The following is a 20,370-nucleotide window of genomic DNA, read 5'->3' on the forward strand; positions in this document are numbered from 1 at the left end:
GCCTGGTCTCCGGGAACTCCCTTCTGCCTACTTGCTATTCAGAAATGTCAGGTTTTGTAGTTTTACGTTTTTCGATACTGTTCACTAACGATTACATTCTGAGAACATTACCCTGTAAAGCTGCAACTGGAAATCCCTTGTTTTCCCAGCCTTTCTGTTGAGCCCTATCATCTCTCCTGGTATATTGCTTCTGTCCCACCCCCACCCCAGCCTATCCCAAGGTGTCCTGGGCACAGTAAGTAGAGTCATCCTATCCTGTTAGTCTACTCTTCCCACATCCTGTCCATTCTCATCAACCACCTTCCGGAAACTGCTGCCTCCCTCCTCAATAACTTCAGCACTGAAAATATTCTGTTTCTCCATATTATCTCCTGCTGTCTTCTCCACAATTTCAGAATTCCGTGCTGACAACCCTGATCGCATCATTCTTCTCCTTTCTTTGTGCTCTATCGACCTTTATCTCCAGTCAGTAATGTGTTGGTCAACAAGCAATTATTCAACACCTATGCAATGTCAGCATTATGCTAAGTGCTGAGAATTTTTAAAAAGGCAAAAAATGATCTAACATGCAAATAACTATGTGGAAAGAAATAAATCTATTAATAAGCATTATTACAAGTTAGGCACTGTGCTAAATGCTTTATAAACAATGTCTCGTTTGATCCTTCCAACATCTAGGAGGTTAGGTGCTATTATTATCCCTATTTTACATTTTTGGAAACTGAGGCAGGCAGGGTAAGCAGCTTGCCACTTAGAAGTCACAGAGCTAGTAAACATATGAGGTCAAATTGGAATACACATTCATGAATACACACACACACACAGAGTTTGAGAGAGGAAGGTACTATAGGGAATGGCATGGGAAAGGATTCCTGCAGAAGGTAAGAGTTAGGCTGAATCATGAAGAAAGGCAAGAAAGCTATGAATCTAAGTTAAGAAAGGAGAGCATTTCAGGAATGGAAGCTGGCCAGTCTCAAAGCCTGGAGTCTATATTGTGTGTGAGTATTAACCTAGTATAGCTGGATTATAGAATGCATAGAGAGGAATAAATTGTAAGAAAAATGGATGGAATGCCAGGTGTGGAGTTAGAAGGACCTGGGTTCAAACCTGGCCTCAGATATGTGCTAGATGTATGACCCTGGACAAGTCATTTAACCCCAGTTGCCTTGCCCTTACCACTGCCTTAAAATAGATAGTATTGATTCTAAGATAGAAGGTAAGAGTAAAAAAAAAAAAGAATGGAAAGATAGTAAGGGACTGTTATAAAGGGCTTTAAATGCTAAGCAAAGGAGTTTATATTTGACCCTGAAAGTAGCAGAAAGCCTTCAGAGTTTATCGAGGTTGAGGATGTAGGGATAAGTGATATTGTCAAAACTGAATTGTGACAGAAAAAAATCACTTTGACCACTTCAATCTATCAATATTATCGTGACCGTGGTCCTTGTCAGTGTAATAGCACCCACAAGACCTCAAATTCCGTGGTTCTTCCTTTTTCTAACCACAATGTTTACTCTCTTCCTCACCTATGTGAGGATCCTGCTTCATCCTTATTGTTTCTGAGGAAGGCATCTCCTTTGAAGCCACTTCTCGCCAGTAGATAACCATCCCTAGTTATTGGACCAGTTTAATCTCGTTGCTTCAGATAAACACAGCCTTGCAGAGCTGCTGTCTAGTGATCTCTTTTCCTGGAAACAGAGAAAGCTGATGTCTTCCAGGAAAAATCCCGAATGGGGAGATCTGGAGGGAGGTGCACCAACCCACCCAACTGCTTTGTTGATAAACAGTGCAGTGTTATATAAGTGTGAGTAACTATTATGGAAGTAATGTTTGTTGAAGGAGCAGAATCCCAAAACATTGAATGAAAGCAGAGAATTCTCAGGGTCACATGATCCCATTCAAGCTTCCCACCTATTGAACCAGACACAAATTAACTAAAATAGTTTGATTCACACTACGACATGGTCAGAAATAGTGTTAATTTCCAAACTGATGATTTTTTAAAAAGTCAGTTATTATTCATTATCTGACTGACAGTAACTCTGTATATATGCAGTAAGTGCATAATACATGCACGATACTTAATTGTTTGGATGAAAAAATCATATGCAAAGAGTTCAAAAGGTTCAAGGGTTCAAAGAGGGGAAGTAGGACCTAGTTTTCTGAGAAGAGACTCCAGCTATGCTGCCCCAGTGCTCATTGTCCTATTCACTCCTGGTTATGCTCACCCTCAGAGCATGCTGCTGACTCTCCTTATTTGATACAAGCTCAGCTATTTGTTATTGGGAAGTAAGTGTGACTAAGACTGAATGTAGGCAGGCTTGTTTATTCCTGTCTGATGTCTCCATCTTGGCTGCCCAAGACTTGTGCCGACGAGAACACTCGACCACACTTGGTCTCTGCTCTTTCTGGTGCTCTTTTGAATGTATAAATTCTGTTTCCTTTATATTGTTGGTCTCCTAACATTGTAGCTATACCTTGTTTAATCAAGCATTGGAAAGTACCACAGAAAGCTTGAATTATAGGCATTCAGAGAAGAGAAAAGATCATTATGGACTAGAGCAGTCAGAAAAGCCTTCTTGAAAAAGGTGAAACTTGAACTGGACCTAGAAGAATTGCCTAGTGAAAGAATTGGAAAGATAGAAAGGGATCAGCATGCTTAAGTAGGGGGATAGCATGGAGGTAGGGACAGAGAACAGTATGCATAGGTATTAAAAGGGATTTATCATCACTCAGCTCTGCCAAAAATGTTCAGACTTTTGCTTAATCTAGGACTATTTAGAAGAAGAAAGATCTTAGCTGGAACAACATGCATGAGACTGGAGAAAGGGACTTCACGAAACGGAGATGGAATTCTTGGGTCAGATCCAATGGAAGAAGAATGATACATGGAATCACATCCCTAGCTGGTGGCTTTGCTTTCAATTTCTTAAAGTCCCTGTCTCTAGCCTGCTACAAGCAATCTTCTTACCTTACCCAGTTCAAGTTTAGAGGAAAATTTGTGCCATTTAAGCTAGTCTTCTATAATCCACAAGGCCATACCTTCCTTTTATGATGCCTAGAGAACTTCAGGGAGCAGAGAATATTCAGTGACTTGTCTATTGAATGAAAGAGAAGAACAGAGAGAAGATTTATAAAAAAAAAAAAAGCTCAGTTGGAAACTGTTATTCCCATCTCTAATCTTTTGGAAGAGTTGGGATTTGAGGTCAGCTCTGATTTTATCCTGGTTCAGTCTTCCCCACACTTAGTATTATTTCAGGAAAAAAAATACTCAGGATATGAAAATGAAAAATGGCATGATCTATACCCTCAAGGATTCCAAGTATATTATGCACAAAAATACATAGAAAAAGGTAAAATATAGTGCGAAACAGCTTGGTGGCATAACAGTTCTAGACCCAGAGTAAGAAAGACTCATCTTCTTGAGTTCAAATCTGGCTTCACACACTTACTAGTGATCCTGGACAAGTCACCAAATCCTGTTTGCCTCATTTTTTTCTTATCTGTTAAATGAATATGAAAAGGAAATGGCAAACCATTGCAAGTGTCTTTGCCAAGAAAACTCCAAATGGAGCCATAAAGAGTCAGACATGACTGAAATGACTGAACAACAACAACGAAGGAAAATAAGAGGCAAAGAGGGAGCTGCCCTTATGTTCAAGGAACAGAGATAATCATCTAAGACTTCACTCCAGGGTACTCAGCAGTGCCTAGAAACATTCACTCAGTGTCTGCTGAGTGACCAGGGGTAGGGCTTCAGACCTTTGCTATCTATTGTAAAGGCAACCCCGAGCTATAGTTTTTCAAGATTTCCATGTATTTGACTTTTCACTAGTATAAGTATGTAAGATAGTACTGTGTCCACGCAGTAAGTGTATAATGCCTACATGGTGCTTAATTGCTTGGATGAAAAATTGAATGCAAAGATTCAAAAGGTTCAAGGGTTCAAATAGCTCTCTAAGACTCAAGGATAGATGTGATGTTGCCAACTTTGGACTTTTTCCAGTCTCTCTGTTGAGATGCCAGAATACCTCTACTGAGGTGAGGTAGGATAAGGAAGGGAGAGTATTAAGGGAATCCAGAGACAAGAAGGTGCCTCCTGGAACATCCCCAACAACTCTGTAAGGAAACCTACCTCTATGGTTCTGTACCTTAGGAATAGTATGCAGTCAACATGTGCTTCAGTGTGTGTGTGTGTGTGTGTGTATGTGTATGTGTTTGCTGATTCAGAAACATCTGTTTGCAAGATGAGCCTAACTCATCTTTTCTTGGCCCCTTGTGGGAAGGATGGGGAGGGACCAGGGATCTGATTTATGGGGAGGTACCTGAGAGCTGAAACCTAATTTGAGACCCAGACAAATACCTCCCAAGCACGCCAGAGATGCCAGAGGGCGGCTCTTGCTGCACACAGATGGAACCTGTGATTACACCTCTTTGATTCTAACCACTGGGTGGATACAGTTGCTTTGTCTGGTTTAGTTATTCTTTCCCATAGCAGGCTTTCCCAGTGATGAGCGCTGCAATTACTGCCAATCGGGGCATAAATAAGGATCAGGATACTCTGGAGTCCATGGGGCTGGCATTAATGAGCGCAGGGGAGAGTGAGATGTACTGCCCCTTGGGAGGGCTCTGAGAGGATACCTCACTCACCGCCTGTCCCTCTCCCCAGGGGTGCCAGGACTCAGCTGGGGCTTAGTTATTTTTAGTCTCTGCTCTGATATTTCAGGTGATTACCTTTCAGATCTTAAGTGTTAGGTCGACTTTATGGAAATAACACTGCAAACTAATTGCAGGTTCCATGGTGCATCTATTTTTTTTTCATTATTTCTTTCCCCACTTCCACATGTATCTCAGCACCAATGAATACCACCCTCTGCCCTTCTTTTTTTCCCCAATGTATGGAAGCAACTGGAATGCTAATAGCTCAGAAGAAGTGCCACTACCTCTAAGAGCCCCCAGGAAAGACCATCCACATGAGAAAAAACAGTGTTGCCACCTAGGAGTCATAGTGTCTAATGCTATGGATGTTGACAAACTGGAGCATGTGAAAAATTGGACTTTCCTTTACTAATGGTAGGATTTGAGTATGGGTAAGAAGCCCTCATTTTGTCTCATTTGGACTACTGGAATTGTATTTCTGTTGGTTTCTCTGTTTTCAATTTCTACCTTTACAAATTCTCTACCCAGCTGTCAAATAAATCTTCCTAAAGCATAGGTGTGGTCATATCCCTCTCTATCTCAAAAACTGCCTATGGTTCTCTATTGTTTAAGTAATATAGAATAAAAATACCTCCATCTGGCATTTAAGGCCTTCCTTCAACAACTGACCTTCTCTCCAGACTTTTGTTCATTCTATTCCCTTTCACAAACTCTGTGCCAGCTAAACTGAGTCATATTAGCTATATATTTGCATAGGCTTTTCCTTGTGCTTAAAAGACCCTCTCTCCTCATTCCTACCTCTCCAGATTCCTGTCCGTCTTCACAACTCAACTAAGTGCTATCTTCTTTCTGAATCGTTGCTGGTTAGTGCTCCTTCCCTTCTAACTGTATCTTGTATGCCACTTATTTGTAAGTACATAGTACCTTCATTACAGCAGAATATAATGCCTTTGAAGGCAGGTACTATTGTGTTTTTACCTTTGTATTCTTTTGAGTCTAGCAGATTTCCAAACAACAACATCTAGAGATTACTGCCCTCATACCCTTTTCTGAGCACCTACTCTCAAGAATAGTGACATATTGGAAGTTATCCAGTGTGTCTAGACGCATGACCACGGACAAGTCAATCAACCCTAGACATAGAGCTGAAAAGAACCATAGAGGACATCTCGTCAAACCCTCATTTTACATATGAGGAAACTAAGGCTTTGGAGGGTTAAGAAACTTCCCCAAGATTCACAGTAAGTAAGTGCTGGAGGAAGGATTTAAGCTATGGCCATCTGATTTTTTTCCACTGTATATGCTCTGACTTTTGTTTTTTTCATCTCTAAAATGAGAGGAAATACTACTTGTACTATCTACCTTACAGGGTTCTTGTGAGCAACGTATTCTGCAATCTTTAGAGTGTTTTGTCAATTAACTATTAGCTTGTTGTTGTTAATAATGATGACTTTAATGGTGTTAGCATCAAAGGTGAGTGAGGGGTACATGCTGAAGCTATTGGCTTGATGGTAAGTAAAACTCTAAGATAAAACAGAGAATGAGAAAAGTCTCTATTGTCTATTCTTTCTGAAATTCCCTTTCCACACAGAACATGGCCAGAAGATAGTGATAAGAATTGTGAAGGGGTTAGAAACCATTCCATATGAGGAACAGCTGAAGGAATTAGGCATGTTTAGCCAGGAGAAGAAAAGTCTTAGAAAGAACAAGATAAGTGTCTTGCAACATTGAAGAAGTATTACTATAGCTTGAAGGGACATGGTATCTGAGGATTAATTGATTCTATGAGATATAGAGGAGTGAAGGTAATGGTGGAACCTGGAGAGTAGACAGGAGATGAAAAAATAATAGAAAGAGCTCAACGTAGACTATAGGGGGGTGGTCTTGGGAAATGAGGAGAAATAGCTAGAAATACAGTAATATCAAATGCTGGCACTGTCGTTTGGGTGGGGAGTAACAACAAATAAAGACAATTTACTTCTTTAGGACTCTGCCACACTAAGAAAACAACATATTCCAGGATTGTCTCAACTGCCTATACCACCAAAATTCCCACTATTGCAGGACAAGATTGATGTACAGCTAAGAGGACTCTGAATGTACTATGCTTTGGGAGTAGGTGAGGTACCATTGGGAAACAGAAAGGAAGAAAAAGGCATAATCCAGATTTTAGTCTTAAGAAAGAATGTTTCCTCCCTTTTTAGACTCTCAGATCATCCATGTTAAGTAGCAGTAAGAACACAGGTGAAGTATTCTGTTTTTCATCTATCTAAAAACGTGTTTCATTTTACCTCATTCTTCAAGGACTTTCTGTTTATGCCCAATCTAGCTACCCTTAGCTTAAGACCATTTCTTGTTTTCCCTTCTAAAAATGAGACTAGATCGTCATCATTCTCTAAAGAAAAGACCACTATTCCTGTTTTTAAACCAAATAATAATAATAATAAGCACAGAATCTCAGAGTTGGAAAAGACTCTTAGATGTCTTCTAATCCAACCTATATCTAAATAGAAATCTCCTCTGAAATAGCTTGTACAAGTGAGTAGCCACCCTCCACTTGAATTGATGATAATACTGCTTCCTTTTTAAAAATTAGATTGTACACATGCATATAAATATACACACTATACACACACATACACACATATTTGTTTTAATCCATGCAGTTAGGAGTATTTGTTTATCCACAACAGTCATTTATACCAAGGTATTTCTAATAGTCCCCAAAAACAACAAGTGAAATGCCCATCTGAAACTGTAGCGAAAGAGAAAATGAAGACTTTGGAATTATGATCAGTGTATTCAATGATTTATAATAACTTTGCCAGTGATGTACAGTTTGAGGGTGAAAGTTGCTGTGGTTGCATTACATGAGACAAACTGTCCTCTACATCACATGAAATTAAACAATATTTTATATGGTTTAAGTAAACCAAGATGCATCTATCTGGTCACCTAGTTTACAAATTTTGAATTATATTTATTGAAACATGATGTAACTGTGCTCTTAGCCTATACTTCAATTGTATTTTGTCCTTTTCCCCCTTCCATTTTCATGTCTTGTCTTGTAAATACCTTGCATAGACTGGATTCAATTCCAAATAAAGAATTGTAATGATAAAAAAAAATTAGATTGTATTTTTTTTAACTAAAAAGCATTTTTTTTCTCTCCCTTCCACTCCTGCCCAGTAGAAAGAAAAAGAAAACCCTTGTATCAAATATGCAGTCAAGTAATACATATGCCCAAGTTCAAAATATGTCTCATTCTTTTTATTTAGTCATCACTTATCTGTAAGAAGGATGGTAACATTCTACATTAATGGTTCTCTGCAGTCTTGGTTGATTATTGCTTTGATCAGAGGTCTTAAGTCTTTCAAAGGTTTTCATTTTTACAATTTTGTTTTTATGTTGTAAAGTGTTCTCATTCTACTCACTTCATCCTTTCAATTCATAGTCTTCTCAGATTTCTCTAGTACCAATCCTTTCATAACCAAAATTTAGAGTTTTCATCTAAAAAGAAAATAGAATACAAACAGCCAGAAAGAGTTCAAATACTAAGAAATCACAGTCAAGATCACACAAAAGTCAACAGCTACACAATTTTTTTAAAAAGCAGCATATAGAAAAGGGCAAAGTATATCAGCTTATAGCTAAGAATAACTTACACAGCAAAAGAGAGTTCAGTCCTTCATGGGGAGGGGGGATGTGCCTTTAATGAAATAGAATACTTCAAAGTATTCCTGATGAAAAGACAAAGGCTGAGAAGAAACTGAAATATGAAGAGAGAATTAAAGAGATCATAAAAAAAAAAAACTCTTGAGGCAACCTATTCTACTTAAATTATCTCTCCTTATCCTAAACCAAAATCTGCTTCTCGGTAACCTATAACCATTGCTGCCCTCTGGGATTAAATGAAATAAGCTGAATTCCTCTTCCACATAGCAACCTTTCAAAAACTTAAAAATAGTAATTATGTCACTGCTGAATTAAATTGTTTATATTTATTTTTTGTGGTTCTTTTCTCTAGCAGTTTATCCCCTTATGTCATCTCAATATCAAAATAAATTGAGGGAATCCTCTCCCAACCCCTCACTCCCAACCTAGGATTTTTGGTGGAGCTTCTGTGGCAAATTATGGCAAAACGTGGACAGGTTGAACATCAGGGGCAAGCATGGTTGGGTTAAAAATTTCATCCCTGACAACAATGCCTACATTGTTGAAATTGTATGTCTATTCTAGTACCACTTAAGTAATATTTGACACCCTTTTAAAATTCGACATGTTTCTTTAATATTGTGTGACCACATAAGTAAGCATCCTGGTCCCTACTCTGGTCAATGATGATTAGTTTCAAGACTGAGAACATTTTGACCTGAAAGGATCACTTTGATGTTGAAGGGCAAAATAATCTTTGATCCTTCAAAACCAGAGGAATACTTTAGAAGGGACGTCTTTCTGTCAGGTCCTAAGATTACCATGCCCTGTGTGCCTTGATAAGTAAAAGTGTTTGGGATTCATAGAAGCATCAATCTGGACTGAGAGGGGACCTTAGAAGTAATCTAATCCAACCTCATAATTTAAAAAAATTTACAAATAAGAAACTGAACACAAAAAGATTTTGATTTGCTCAAGATCACACAGATAATGAGTGACAGAGTCATGATTTCAACCCATGTCCTCTGTAAGTCCAGGGTTTTGCTGCTATACCATGTGTAGTGTTGGCCAGAGTGATTCCTGTTCTCCTATAGCCCTGCAGCTTCTAGGCTACAAATTCTACTGTACAGAAAGGTCAACATTATTGGTATATACAGAACATGGGTGTCAAATGATCCTTCGTCAGAAGGTTAATAAAAACTGAAGATATTTACCACCCAATGACATTTTTATATATATAAGAAATGTATCATCCTTTTTGGTTTGGGGTTAAAAAATAGGGTCAGAATCTCTTACAGGACAGGATCATCCACTGGTCTTCTCCACTGAAGAACTTAGGACTGGTTCTTGGCAAGAAAGTAGTACCCCGTTCTGAAACTTGTGCTGGAAATGACAAAGAATTGGCTCCCTTTAGGTAGTGAACACCTTTTGGAGAGAATTCTAGGCTCCTTGTGAACCTTCATATTGTCAGACTCAGAGAAAACTCACCTTCATAATAGACAAATTAAGCTAAATTTCAGGGCGCTGAAAGAACTTGTAAGGTCATATTGCCACTGCTATTAATATCTGAAGAATGATAAAAGTGAGAAAAGACTCAGAAACTAGAGATGGATAAATATTCTAATTTTCCTTACATTTAGTAGTCACTTAATAAATGCTTATTTCATTGACTTTCAAAGAAGAAAAAAAGATAAATGCTAGAAGTTACAGATCAACAAAATTTACATTGGTCCCAGCATAATTAGAAATTTTTAGATAAATTATTTATAATTGTGGGGGAAAGTACTCTCCTGGAAGTAGCATAAGTTCATTTAGAGTAAGTCATAATCACACTAAATTAATTTCCAAAATGGATAGATTTATAAAACTCTATAGAATATCAGGGGAACAACAAAGACATAAAATAGGTAGATTGTAGTAAGACATTTGACTAAGACTTTCATGAAATCCATGTGGATGAAATGGAGAAATATGTATTTTAGGGTGCTGTAGTTAGATAAATTCACACTTAGTTGGATGACTACATACAAAGATCATTGCCTACCTGAAAGGTAATGTCTTGTGTGGTGTCTGAGGGCTTTGTGTCTGGCTCTGTCCAAATATTTTATGTAGAATGTTGATGAAGATATAAAAGGTGATACTATCAATCTTGCATAGACAGAATCCTTTTGAGGAATACCTAATGAGTTGAATAATAGAAACAGGATTCAAAATGCCCTATATATCCTGAAATTATGACATGTAATAGGGGTAAATGTAAAATTCTGCACATAGATTTTAAAATTTTATCTGCAAGTACAAAATGAAAGATATATGGCTTTCTCATAGTCTATGTGAGGGAAAAAAAGACAAACAAAAAGCTACAGCTTTTAGTTGACTTCAAGCTCAATATGGGTTAACATTGAACCCTGGCAGCTACAAAACAAAGGAAAGATAACTGGGTTGCATTAATAGAAATATACCATTGATATCAAAGGAGGCAATGTATACTCTGCTCTGGTTAGTACACTTCTAAAATATCTTTTCTAATTGCAAGTCACTTTAAGAGAGTCACAGACCAGGTTCAGCATTAAGAGTTCAGAAGAGAGTAATCAGGGTGGTGAAATGTTACAACCATCACCCTAGGGCAGGCTCTCAACACCTCTGACCTGGACCATTGCAATTGTGTCCTAACTGATCTTCCTATGTCCCTTCTCAGGGCTTTCTAATTCATCCTCCATAAGGCATACCACTCTTCTATTCACTAAACTCGCTTCTTTAGGCACAAATAGAAATTCCTCAAGCTGACACATAAATCCCTTTTCCACATAGTCCCAATCTATTTATATAGCCTCATTCCATATCATTCTCCTTCATATCTCTCAACCTTATTTTCATCATCTCTAAATGGGGATAATAATAGTATCTACTTTCATAGGGTTATGGAAAGGATCAAATGATATATATGTTAAGTCCTTTACAAAACTTATCTAAATGCAAGCTATTATTAGGGATAGAGATAGAGTCCAGGTTCGTGATTGCTTTGGTAAAAAGAAATCTTGGATGAGTTCCTCTTCCCATACTGGTTGACACCCTCTCTCCAAATTAGAATCATAAGAGTTTCCTAGAATACTGAGAGGTTAAGTGACAGAAGTGAAACCTGAATTTAGTTCTCCTGATTCCAAAACTAGATATCCATTTACTTCTACTCCACTCTCCAATGTTGCCTCTTAGCTATTATTATTGTACTATACAGTAGATTGCATAAATGATAACAATAGTATGAAAGTTTATGAACAATAATAGCTATTATTGTTGATTTTTTGTTGTTGTTATTTGTGCATTTTATTGTCCAGTCAAGCTGACCTTTGTATTAAATTTGTATACGTGGCACTCTATCTCATCTCTATTCTGTCTTCTTTACCTGGAGGACACTTTATCCTTGCCTCTTAGAACCCCGACTTTCCTTCAAGCCTTCTTTCTAGGGTCACTTTGTTGCCTTCCCCGGTGCCCAAACTACCCTCCCTTCTCTGACTTGTATCTATTTTATGTTTATCAGGACATATTCTGTCCAGTAATAGAATAGAAGCCCCTTCAGAGCAATTGTTTCACATTTGTCTTTGTGTCCTCAGTACCTAGCATAGTGCCTGGCCTGTTGTGTGTGCTTCATAAACGTTTGCTGAGTGAATGCTACTATTCCCAATAGAGGTTGTTAGGGATACTGGGGAAAAAACTTAGGGGGTACATAGTAGATATCCCCAAACACTTGAAGAACTATCATGTTGAGGAGGAAAGTAATTTCTACACTTTTTCTCTTAGCCTTGAAGAGATGTTTCTTCACTGAGAGATCAGTTGATTAGATGGCACCTAATGGTCTTTAGCATTGTAAGCATCTAACATTTTTTAAAAACCCTTACCTTCTGTCTTGGAATCGCTAGACAATAGGGGTTAAGTGACTTGCCCTGGGTCACAGTCAGATTTGAACCTAGGACCTCCCATCTTTAGGCCTGGCTCTCAATCCACTGAGTTATCCAGCTGCCCCCAGCATCTAACATTTTAAGACAATAAGGGGCTCTGAAAGAAGGAAGATGAGAAGTAGCAGGGCTCTCCTCACTAAAGGAGAGCAATCCTAATTCATCTGGCATCTATGCCATTTCTACTTTTCCTGATAGAACTTCAAATGGGAATTCCAAATGGTCTGCAGTTTCCCCATAGTATTATTTTTTCCTGAAGTAACAAGAAAAGACACTAAATGTTAACTGCTTCTTGAGGTTGCATGAGATCAGATTATAGACTGAGTGGAAGGAATTCAGTCCAGTTCCCTCATTTTACATCAAGAAAACTGAGACTTAGAGTTTGTTCAAGGTCACACAGTTATTAAATGATAGACTCAGAATTTGGATTCAGGTCCTCAGATTCCAAATAGAGGCAGTAGATTCCTTTTCTATTATTTTGTTGTTGAATCATTTCAGTCAGGGCGAACTCTTCATGATCTCATTTTGGGGGTTTATTGGTTTATTATTTATTATTATTTGGGGGTTTAGTGGTTTGCTATTTCCTTCTCTAGCTTATTTAATAGATGAGAAAACTGAGTCAAATAGGATTGAGGGATTTTCAGGGTCACATAGCTGGTAAGTGTTAAAGGTCAGATTTGAACCTGGGAAAATGAGTCTTCCTGACTTCAGGCCCAGAACTCTGTCCATGGCACTACCTAGCTTCACCTTTCTATTGCATCATATTGCATAAGCAGGCTACATTATGAAGAAATCAGAATGTCTGCTAATAGCACCTTGAGCTCATGGTACTCAGTTTAAGTTTCCTTGTCCCTTTATCAGAAAAAGTCTCATAGTGAGTAAAGTCGTAGAGGGAGATTTCACAGACTTTCATACCTAACCATAATCTTCTGGCAAGCAAGTGAGGATGAGTGCTATATCTACTTCCTTACAAAAAAAGTGGTGGACTTACTTGAACTAGATCCTGGAGTGATCCTTAGATTTTTTTTCTTAGGATGAAAGTGAATTATAAAAGGGATACTTGCTCAGGTATGGGTTGAACTCAATGGCCTTTAAGATTCCTTTCAACTATGAGATTCTGTGATTCTGTGATCTGAAGAGCCTAGAAAGTTCCTGCCCTTCATATGCCCTTTAGATTTGCCCCTCTCCATTGAGAGGGATCTTAGAAAAGGTAATCCAACCTTCATCCTCCTAACTGAAACAGAGGGGATGGATCTTAAAGACCCTAATTAGTTAGAATATGATTTGGAAGTTGATATCCACATTGTCATAACACTTAACATATTTAGGTTGAATCCAAAGACAATTTAATTAGCAGGTTTGGGCCAATTTTTTTTTGTCAGTACCCTAGAAAATGTATGTTTAGAAAAGAGTCTCTTCTATTTTCTTTATATGGTGAGTTAAGAAGAATAGAAAATCAGATTGAAATTATTGTAGCAATTACTGCACTGCTATGTGGACAATCAATAGCAACTTACAAAGGTCAACAGGCTTGTAGTTAATGTCTCTGTCCTGTCCTGAGGGAAACCCTCAAGTGGCCTTGGCGGTCAGAAGAAGATGCAGTGCGTATCTTTGCAAATTCATGAAGTAATAGGCCAATAAACATTTATTAAGCATCTACTATGTGCCAGGCACTGTGCTAAGTCCTAGAGATACAAATAAGGGCAAAATGGCATCTCTTCAATTTCTTTTGCTGGATCACCATTATTGGATTTAATATATATCATATAGCAGTGTCATATATCACCAAGAAGACATGTCTCCTAATCATGAGTATATTCCCTATGATGGGAGATGGAATGTCCCAAATGATGAACAAAGAGAAAGTTAGTTTGACTAGATCACAGAGTGAAGTAAGAAGAATAATGTCCCAAGAAAGCTAGGATTGTAGTTTGGGGCAAAGTTGTGAAGGTCTTCAAAAACCTTGGAAGACTAGAAGGATGATGAGAAAAATGGCAATGTTTGAAAAAGGGAAATTTTTAAGAGAAAGAGAATGAGGTCATGTTGCATTTAAGATGCTCCTGGGACATTCATTTTGAAATATCCAATACACTTTGTTGATGTGGGACTGACTGAGAGAAACTATGGCTGAATATACATATATGTATATATATGTGCTTTTTGACTGAGGAAAGGGTGGCCAACAATGCAAATGCCAGAGAGAGATTAAGAATAATTGGGATTGAGATAAAATGAACAGATTTAACATTTAAGAAGTCCTTGATAGGGAATAACTTTTTCTATGGCAAGAATTTCTAGGAAAACCAGAATGAAGTCTGGAAAAAATTAAGCTTAGACCACCTTCTTAAACCATACACCACAATAAAGTCAAAATGGATTTGTGACTTAGATATTAAGGATCATACCATAAATTTTTTAAAATAAAAACTACAATACAGGTATAAGTAGGAGACATATTTTTAATACACAAGTAAAAGAAATCACAAAAAATAAAATAGATAATTGTAATTACATGAAATTGAAAAGCTTTCCTAGTAAAAAAAAATAAAAGGCAGAAGTTGGCAAAAACTATTCATTTCTGATATTTCTGATGAGATATCTCTAATATGATTAATACTCATGATATGTGAGTAACAACAGTAATATATAAGTCCTAAACCCATTTCCCAAGTGGTCAGAGGATATAGTTTTCAAAAGAAAAAAATTATAAACTCCTTAACAATCATGTGGATCATTATTCCAAATCACTAAAAATAAGAGATATTAACTTTAAAACCATTGTGAGCTTTAATTTGCCCCTAGATGATTAGTAAAGATGACAAAAGATGGGGAAAATTAATGTTGAAACCACTAGAGAGAAAGAGATATACTATTTTACTTTTGGTAGACCTTTGAATTGATTCAACTATACTGAAATTTTTTGGAATTATGCTTTTAAAAAAAAAGTGATTAAAATGTTCAAACCAAGCAAGCCAATTACACAACATGGTCCTACATATTCCAAATGTTTATAAGCAATACTTTTTTGTATTAGTAAATAACTCAAAACAAATTAGATATCAAGCAAATGAATGACAACAAATTGGGGTGTGTGAATGTGATGAATATTACTTTGTAACATACAGATGAGTGCCTAGATGAATTGATGCAAAAAAAAAAATAAGACAAGACACAAAAACAATATACACAATGATTACAGCAGTGTACATAGTAAGAACTATAGGAAAACAAATGAAACTGAAAACTATGAAATTATTAAAGGCAAAGTTTGGCTTCAGAGAACAATATATAAGAATGAAAATTCCTCTCCTTCTTTGCAAGGTGGAACACTTTGGCAGTGGAACACTGATTATAATACCTGACTTGGTCAATAGATCAATTTTGCTGAACAATTTTATTTTTCTCTTTAAAAAAATCCTCTGTTAGGATTATCTAGGTGACTCAGGGGATAGAGAGCCAGTACTGGAGATGGGAAGTCCTGGGTTTAAATACAGCCATGACCACTTCCTAGCTGTATGACCCTAAATAAGTCACAATCTCAATTGCTTAACCATTGCTGCTCTTTTACCTTGGAACTGATACTTAGAATCAGAATCAATTCTAAGAGAAAAAGTAAGGTTTTTTTTTTTAATCTTTATTAGCCATAGAAATCTTTTAAATTTTTTTTTAAATTTTATTTGGTCAATTTCAAACATTATTCCTTAATTACAAGAATCATATTCTATCCCTCTCTCCCCTACCTCCACCCTTCCCATAGCCGATGTGCAATTCCACTGGGTATTACATGTGTCCTTGATCAGAACCCATTTACATGTTGTTGGTGTTTGCATTAGGACTATCATTTAGAGTCTACATCCCCATCATATCCCCCTCGACCCATGTAATCAAGCAGTTGTTTGTCTTCTGTGTTTCGACTCCTACAGTTTTCCCTCTGAATGTGGATAGTGTTTTTTCTCATAGATCCCTCCAAGTTGTTCAGGATCACTGCACTGACACTAATGAAGAAGTACATTACATTCGATTGTACCACAGTGTATCCATCTCTGTGTACAATGTTCTCCTGGTTCTGCTCCTCTCACTCTGCATCAATTCCTGGAGGTTGTTCCAGTTCCCATGGAATTCCTCCAGTTCATTATTCCTTTGAGCACAATAGTATTCCATCACCAACATATACCAGAGTTTGTTCAGCCATTCCCCAATTGAAGGGCATCCCCTCATTTTCCATTTTTTTGCCACCACAAAGAGCGCAGCTATGAATATTCTTGTACAAGTCTTTTTCCTTATTATCTCTTTGGGGGTACAAACCCAGCAATGCTATTAGCCATGGAAATCTTGAAGGACTATAGAGGAGGGATATGTTGGAAAACTTTAGTGACATAAAAACAAATTACATCAATATAGATTTTTTAAAGAGATTAGTAAATTTGGGGTGAACCATTTTACTTGAGTTATGTGTTTAAAAGTCACATTGAAAAGGTTTAAGAAGTTAATGAGAGGAGGAAATAGAGATAAGTGCAGGGATAGTTTTTCTAGAGAATTGGTTGAAAAAGAAAAGAAAGATATTTATGACATCTTGATGGGATAGAGGATATAGTGAAGATTTTTGTTTCTGTTTTGTTTTAACAATGGAAAAGACTTGGGAAAGTTTGTAGGCAGCAAGGAAGGAAACAGTAAATAGGATGAGAATAAAGACTAGAGAGGAATCAATGACTATGGAGCAATCTTCTGAAGAAGATGGGAGGAGAGAGATCCAAGGGTTGACTTCTGTGAGGGAAAAAACTTCTTTATGAATAGAAATGGAAGTAAAAGACATATTGGTGAATAATGTCAAGAAGTTCCAGATAAAGAGAAGCAGAGATAAGGGGACTCTTAGAGAATGGTTTCCACTTACCTAATAAAATATCATGTACAAAAGTACTCAGCTGAGAAGGGGAGGAGATGAGGAGGAGGAGCTTTAATGAGAGAAGAGAAGGTTTGGAACTATGTCCAATCTATCATTCCAGAACCTTCTGATCCTATGATTTCTCTGTCCTCTAGATGCCTAAGGTTATTTATTCTGTACAGTTACTGTTGCCTCCCTCTTTTTTCAAGGGGATTGTTGGATATGCCTAGTATTTTACTCTGTAAGCTGATGATTTTTATTTGGGTTCAGTCTTTTCCCCATCACTGTCTTAAGAGGTTGGTATGCTCATTGAATGTGCTTGCTAATTTCCTTCTCACAATGGGTGGCCCCATCATCTGGACCTCCTGTGTATCTGTATATTTTGTGTTTCTAAGTTTTCTTTTTGCCATTCACCTTCTTCCTCACACCAAAAGTAGCCATTGCTTTAAAATGGTCCACATTTCATCACCTTCTCATAGATCTATGAACATTATACTTATGGATCACTCCATCCTCTGATGTATTTATTGAAAATCCTATTTTGCTTAATTCTTTTTCTAAATAGTAACTCAGTTAGCCTTTCCTATGCTTATCTCTTCCTGGCAGTCTTAAATGGTGTGACCAATTTTTGCTCAGTTCCTTCTCATCTTCTCTATGTCCACAACAGATGTTTCCTTCCCTTACTAATTATCAAAAATATCCAAATAAAGGGTAAAAATAGTATGACTAAGTTTCTCTTCTTTATCAGTGATCGTTAAAGCACTTCTGTCTGTTCCTGTTGCTAAGAAAATCCCTGGGTAGAAAAATTAAAAAAAAAACCCACTGAAATTACCCATTTATTTAATTACAAGGCGCTCTCTTTCACAAACCACGTTTCTGCTGCTGAGAAGATTCTGACTTGGCAACAAAAGGCAAAAGCTATTTCTAGTGAGACCAGCAAGGAAGCAATGTTAGCATTGCTGCTGTGTATGGGAAACCTGTGGTGCAGTTTAAATGGCTCTCTACCTTTCAGGGAGGTGGGGAACAGGGGGAGGCAGGCACAGAGATGGAGAGTCAGAGAAAGCCAAGGACAGGGAGATCAAGAGACAGCAAGAGAAATCTAATCCAACAACCATTTATTAAGCACCTACTTTGTGCAAGGCCCCATGTTAGGTGCTGGGTATATAAAGACAAAAAAAAAGTTCATGTCTTTATGGAGCGCATATTCTACTGGATACGGAGAAGGAGCCAGAGTCAGAACAAAGACACAGAAACCCAGAAATTGAGAGAGAAAGTGAGAGATGGAGAAAGCAATGGATGGAAAGATCAAGAGTCCCGAGAAACCAAGAAAAAAAAAAACAAAGATGAAAGTATTTTTTTAATATTGTAGATACAGTAGGTGGTCTCTATAAAAGCTTGTTATAGCTTACACAAGTCAGAGCTGCAAGACATAACCCCTAAAGTTGGGTTAGTTCTTCCTAATATCTATGTAATTCAATGTATTTTTCCAGGCTTCTAGGTAATGATGCTTTCTTGTAGATCAGAATAGGCTCAATGAGTACTATTTCTAGCATCCATAAATCATTGAGAATCTCAGAAATCAATGCATGTGAGTTAAGATCTTAATTTGTCACTTTATGTCAAAAGGTCTATTAAAATAAAAATCTGAATTAGATAATCTTTGTAAAAGCTAAATCTCTCTAGAAGTAAAAGTTAAAGAAGAAGAACTACCTAGGCATAGATAGGTGCTTGACTAGTTAGCATTCTTGAAGCAAGTTAGTTTAAAAGGATGTTATATATATTGACTCAAAACAGGTTACTCTCTGGGGGATAAGTAGTGTTATGTAGAAGCATAATTTTATCATAATCAAAATATACTGGAGATGGACACCTTAAATATCCCTCCTCTCTTCCTCCTGGTGCCTCTCCTATTTTCCTTTCTTGCAGGGCCTTGTTCTCTCCAGGAGTTCACAATTGCAGGAAATGAACTAATAATAACTAAAATGTTCTCTATTCCAGGGATATAGCAATTATAATGGGGGACAATGGAGGTTTAAGGGAAAAAAAGGTTTTTAAGAACCAAAAAGGATCTGTATAATAGAGCAGAATGGATATTGGACTTCAGGTCAGGATAGACTAGGGTTTAAGGCCTGGCTCCACCAATTACTCATTAAGAGGTTTTGGTCATGTGAATTTACCTCTGACTCAATTTTCTCATTTTCAAAATTAGAGAATTGGAATATATAATCTTCAAGGCTTCCATTTTATTATATTTTATGAATCTATATCAATTTTTAATGCTTAAATTTCAAGCATAGGTTCATCCCCAAGAGCTAAAGATATCTATATTTGTATATATATATATATATATATATATATATATATAAAGTAAAAACATCTCTGCTCTCTAGGAGCTCACAGCTTACTAGGGGAGAAAACATGCAAGAACTATGTATAAACTATATATATATATACATATATAATAAACTGTAAATAATCAATAGAGAAAAAGCATTAGAATTAAGAGTGTTTGGAAAATGTTTCTAATAGAAGGTAGGATTTTAGCTGGATCTTGAAAGAAGTCAAGAAAGCTGGGGGACAGAGATGAGGAGGAAGAAAATTCCAGGCATAGGCAACAGAAAGTGAAGATGCTAGGAGTTGGGAGATGAAGGGTCTTATATTGGATAGAATAGCAAGTAGACCAATGTCACTGGATCATACAATAAATTGGGGCAAACAAAATATAAAAAGACTGGAAAGGTGGGGAGAGCAGGGTTATGAAGGACCTTGAATGCCAAACAGAGAATTTTATATTTGATCCTTGAAGTGATAGGTACACATTATTGGTGGAGTTGTGAACCACTGATCCAACCATATTAGAGGGCAATTTGGAATTTTACCCAAAGGGCTTTTAAAAATGCTTACTTTTCAATCCAAAAATACCACTACTAGGTCTGTATCCCAAAGAGAAATGGAAAATGAAAAAAATGGAAAAGGACGTGTTTGTACAAAAATACTTTTATGGTTCTCTTCTTTGGGGCAAAGAACTGGAAACTGAAGGGATGCCCCTCAATTGGGGAATGGCTAAACATATTGTAGTACAAGATGGTGATGGAATACTATTGTGCTATAAGGAATGATGAACAGGATGATTTCAGAAAGAACTGGAAAAATCTTCATGAACTGATGCAGAGTGAAATAAGCAGAACCAGGAGAACATTATGCACAATAACTGCAATATTGTGG

General features: G+C 37.1%; 1 long non-coding RNA gene across 1 annotated transcript; it reads right to left on the bottom strand.

The window, feature by feature from the left end:
* Window positions 1-7,898: 7,898 nt before the first annotated feature.
* Window positions 7,899-10,609, bottom strand: LOC103104417 (uncharacterized). The gene is made up of 5 exons (XR_467876.3): window positions 10,355-10,609; window positions 9,799-9,876; window positions 9,607-9,693; window positions 8,322-8,425; window positions 7,899-8,166 (listed from the first exon to the last, which is right to left on the bottom strand). It is a non-coding gene; the product is annotated as an uncharacterized LOC103104417 (long non-coding RNA).
* Window positions 10,610-20,370: the final 9,761 nt, after the last annotated feature.

The sequence above is a fragment of the Monodelphis domestica genome, chromosome 4 (genome assembly GCF_027887165.1).
Source record: "Monodelphis domestica isolate mMonDom1 chromosome 4, mMonDom1.pri, whole genome shotgun sequence".
NCBI classification, from domain to species: domain Eukaryota; kingdom Metazoa; phylum Chordata; class Mammalia; order Didelphimorphia; family Didelphidae; genus Monodelphis; species Monodelphis domestica.